Source organism: Muscardinus avellanarius (assembly GCF_963383645.1).
Source record: "Muscardinus avellanarius genome assembly, chromosome: X".
In the NCBI taxonomy this organism is placed as follows: domain Eukaryota; kingdom Metazoa; phylum Chordata; class Mammalia; order Rodentia; family Gliridae; genus Muscardinus; species Muscardinus avellanarius.
Window position 1 is genome coordinate 78,932,907 of NC_137792.1, and position 5,015 is coordinate 78,937,921.

The 5,015-nt window shown below is 36.3% G+C and overlaps 1 pseudogene across 1 annotated transcript; it reads left to right on the forward strand.

Moving 5' to 3' along the window:
* Positions 1-498: 498 nt before the first annotated feature.
* On the forward strand, positions 499-1,650 carry LOC308279382 (nucleosome assembly protein 1-like 1; annotated as a pseudogene). Its single transcript has one exon. The product of its transcript is annotated as a nucleosome assembly protein 1-like 1 (transcript).
* The last annotated feature ends 3,365 nt before the right edge of the window (positions 1,651-5,015 follow it).

The following is a 5,015-nucleotide window of genomic DNA, read 5'->3' on the forward strand; positions in this document are numbered from 1 at the left end:
GCTTCAATGCACCAATAAAAATAATATAAAAAACTTCCCTTTGCACTTAGAATTATGTGGCAAACCCTATTTTATTTCGATTATTTTTAAAGGGCTTTAATTCCAGTTGTATAATAATAATAATAATAATAATAATAATAATAATAATAATAAAGTTTTTTTAGACCAGTGGTTTTTAATGTTTTAAACCCCAGGAATATGTTATAGAAATAAAATCTTATAATTGTAATATATTCAGAAAATAAAAGCTAATTTTTTCATAAAGGGCCATTTAGTCCCACTGTCCACTTTCATTATTTTTTGCTCTGGGACATTCTGTATAACCTTTAGTTTTCCAAGATATATTTTGCCCAACACTACTTTTTTTTTTAATTGGCACTTTCACTGCTCCTCTCATGGCCACTGACACCCTAATTCACTGCCTGTATAACTCCAGGCCGCTTGGCTCCCCATACTCGATGCTGGTAATTGGAGTTCTTTAATTGCAGTTCTTACAACATGGCAGATATTGACAACAAAGAAGAATCTGAACTTGATCAAGATTTGGATGATGTTAAAGAAGTAGAAGAAAAAACTGGTGAAAAATCAAAAACCAAATGTGTCAACTGACAGTTCAGATGATACAAAATCCTCAGATTTTTTCTACCCTTCAAGAAAGACTGAATGGCTTGGTAGAAACACCAACAGGATACATTGAAAGCTTGCCTCAGGTAGTTAAAAACGTGTTAATACTCTCAAAAAAACTTTCAAGATAAATGTACACAGATAGAAGCTAAATACTATGTAGAAGTTCATGATCTTGAAGGGAAGTATACTGTTCTCTATCAGCCTCTATTTGATAAGTGGTTTGAGATCATTAATGCAATTTATGAACCTAAAAAAGAAGAATGTGAATGGAAACCAGATGAGGAAGATGAAATTTCTGAGGAGCTGAAAGAAAAAGCCAACTTTGAAGATGAGAAAAAGGATAAATAAAAAGAAGACCCTAAAGGAATTCCTGAATTTTGGTTAACTTTCTTTAAGAATGTCAACTTGCTCAATGATATGGTTCAGGAACATGATGAACCTATTCTGAAACACTTGAAATATATTAAAGTGAAATTCTCAATTGCTGGACAGCCTATGAATTTTATCTTGGAATTTCATTTGGAACTCAATGAATAATTTACAAATGAAGTGTTGACAAAAACATATTGGATGAGGTCAGAACCAGATGATTCTCATCCCTTTTCTTTTCATGGACCAGAATTTATGAGTTGTACAGGGTGCCAGACAGATTGAAAAAAAAAAAGACTGTCACTTTGAAAACCATTAAGAAGAAGAAACACAAGGAATGTGGGACAGTTCATACTGTGACTAAAACAATTTCTAACGACTCCTTCTTGAAATTCTTGAGAATGGAGATATAGATGATGCTTCTGAAGCTAACCTTGCTGAAAACATTGAAATTGGTCACTTTTTATGTGAACATATAATTCCAAGGTCAGTGTTATACTTTAATGGAGGAGCTATTAAAGACGATGATGATGATTATGATGAAGAAAGTGAAGAATCAGATGATGAGAAATGGAGAAATAATGAGATGAGAAAAATAATCCAGACTATGACCTGAAGAAGGATCAAAACCCAGCAGAATGCAAGCCACAGTGAAGCAGGATGTGTGTGGCCTTGAGGATAACTACACTGGTCAACTGTCTGCTTTCCTGGAAAGGATAAATTTGAATCATTTGATGAGCCAATTTCAAGTGTTTTGTTGTTTGCTTTCTTCTTTTTGTTTTTGAAGCCTAAAATAAAAATGTCAAATATAATTTTAATTCTCATAAGATGTCTTAAATTTGTACTAATTCAGATTAGGTCAAGAGTCTTAATTTAAAAATTGTGCCCATTTTTCTCATATTGTTAAAGAAAAGAATTCTAGCTTTGGAAGCCATTATATAGGCAAGTGTTTAACAACAACGACAAAAAACCCCACAAAAAGCCTGTTAAATTACATATATATATATATATATATATATATATATATATATATATATATTAGAGAAAATACTCAAAGAGATTAACTGCAAAGAAAAAATAAATAATGTACATGAGAACCAGAGAAACAAAAGTTTCCACTCAGCAAACAACTAAGCAAAGAACAAGCACTACTTCAAACAGAAGTTATATCTCAAAATGTTAGGAATCAAAAACAATCTCTCAGTAATCACACCGAACATAAATGGCTTCAATTCCCCCATAAAAAAACATATGGTGGCAAAATGGATTAAAAGCCAGAATCCATCCATCTGCAGCCTACAAGAAACATACCTTACAAGTAAAGATAGTAACAAGCTTAAAGGGCGAGAGAAATGTAATTCATGCCAATGAAACTTGAAAACAAGCAGGCATAGCAACTATGATATCAGCCAAGTTAGATTTCAAGCTCAAGCGTATTAGAAGAGACAACGCAGGTAATTTTTACTGAAAAAAGAAAAATCCAGAAAGTAAAATGAGCAATAATCAACATTTATGTCACAAACACAGGTGCCGCAATTTTCATTAAACAAACCTTTTGCGATATGAATTCACACATAAGTCCCAATTCAATAATAGTGAGAGGCTTCAACATAACCTCTCACAACATTAGACCAATTATCTAGATAAAAGGTCAGCAAAAATGCCTCAGACCTAAAGAACACCATTATTCAAATGGACCTATTAGACACATATAGAATATTCCACCCAACTACAAAAGAGTTCATATTTTTCTTAGCAGTTCACAGAACCTTCTCCAAAATAGACCACATCCTGGGCAACAAAATGAGCACTAGAAAATTAAAAAAAATACCACATACTTCCTTGAGACCATAATGAAAATGAAACCAGAAATCAACTATAAGAAGACTCAGAGAAACCACATAAATATATGGAGACTAAATACCACCCTTATGAATGAAGAATGGGTCATAGAAGAAATACGGGGTAAAATAAAGAAATTTCTAGAAACAAACAATAATAGAGATATAACATATCAAAATCTCTGAGACACTTTGAAGGCAGTATTAAGAGGAAAATTCATAGCACTGAGTACTTATATAAGAACAAAAACCTCACCAAATAAATAACCTAATAATATACTTCAAAGTTCTTGAAAAATAGGTACAGTCTAACCCCGAACTAGTAAAAGGCAGAAAAATTTTAAAATCAAAGAAATCAATGAATTAGAAAATTAAAAATGATATAGAAACCAACAAAACCAAAAGGTGGTATTTCAAAAAAAAAAACAAGATAGATTGCTGTCGGGGCCCACTCGGCTGGACCAAGATGGCACCCAGGCTTTTCGCCAGCATGGACTCAAGATGGTGCCTAGGCTTGCAGCCAAGTCACAAGGCTCACGAGGCTGGTGGTGCCCTGAGCCTGCGCAGTGAGCCCTATCAGGCGCCCTACAGATGATCAGTGACGCAGCGCCTCGTGCTACCACCAGCCCGCCTATGAGAGGGTTAGAAATGCGCATACCCTAGCTGCAGGAAGCTTGGGGTTGGTGGAGTGATGAGGGAGGGGTTATGAGACTGATATATATTTGCCTGCTGTGCGCAGCAGCAGCAGCAGCAGAAGCAGCAGCAGCAGCATTATTGAGAGAGAGCATTAAAGAGGAAGCATCATCAGCAGACTCGGCGTTTTTGTCTTCTTTCCTGGGGCTCTGCAGGACGGAGCCTTAGGGACGCGATAGATTGCCGCAGACTGCTTAATTGGAATGGCCGTGAGTCCACTTGGGATCGATTTATCTCAGAAAAGATGGGCGAGGATTCGGGTGCCATTCTGCAGCCGCTTATCTGCAGCGATTCTTTCCCCTCTAGGAAATAAATTTCTTTAAGTTTCTATTTATGGCACTTCTGGAAAGAATCTGACATGGACAAAAGCTTCTTGAGCTATTGACACTTTATTACAAGAACCCAGAAAATTTATACCCTTCACCAGTGAGGTTAATAGTAAGAAAAAAGAGGGGAGTGCAATCACTGCAAAACAATAGTGAATAACATGTAAACAAAGGTTAAAAAAAAAAAAAAAAACCTAGTCCGGCATTCAAGGGATTAGCTCTGGATCATTTCCTGGATCTTGCAGACAGGGGTTCCAAAGGGTAAATTCCAGAAGACACGGCATGCCCAGGGCTTGGAGGCCTCTCATGGAATCTTCTTTAACTTTTTTGGAACTTTCCATCTTTAGGGCTTAGTCCATATGGCAGGCATGGGGAGATCTGGTGATCCAGGTGGATGTTATGGAATTCTCCCAGGTGTTGTCTGCCTTGCCTTCTAAAATCTGAAAGCTTAAGCAAACTCACAACACAGTTTGGCAGATAAACACCAAAAAAATACCATGGCGTTTTTAGATTTAGTTGTCAGATGTATTTCCTTAGCTGCTGAACACTTTTCCTCAAATGATAGGCTTATTAGAAGCTTATTTCTCTTTAATAATTCATTTCCACATCACAATCCTTCTGCAACCTGCTTTTAATCTTTCTAATTCCTTTCTTTCCCATTTGGGACAATCTTATGATAAGCTCTTCTTCATACAAGAATCCTTTCTTATTCTCGCCATATTTCTTTTCTTTTATACATTTGTTATACCTATCCTTTGTTCTGACATATTCATTTCTTAGCCACGTGGCGCCTCCCTGTTTTGGGCAGTGCTCATACTGGGTGTAAAGGTCAAGAATCTTCCTAGCCTTTAGCTCTATTGTATTGGGCAGTTTTAGCTGCTCATAAACTAGGTTGCTTTGATGTTACACCCAACGTTTGTCTTCCTGTATCTAGGCAGGATCACAAAGAGAGGGGTAAATAGAGGCACCGGGTTGCCTCCCCTCTAGGGCTTTTATTGTAAATTAGTGATTAGGATGAAGGTCAGAGATAGAGGGAAAATCTGCGTTTGCAATTATTGACTGGAATGCTGCCACTGCATCTAAATTCTAACTAGATTTTATTACCATTTGATCAAAGCCGAGGACGTTTAGAGGCTTAGACAAATTACCAGAAAGTTTA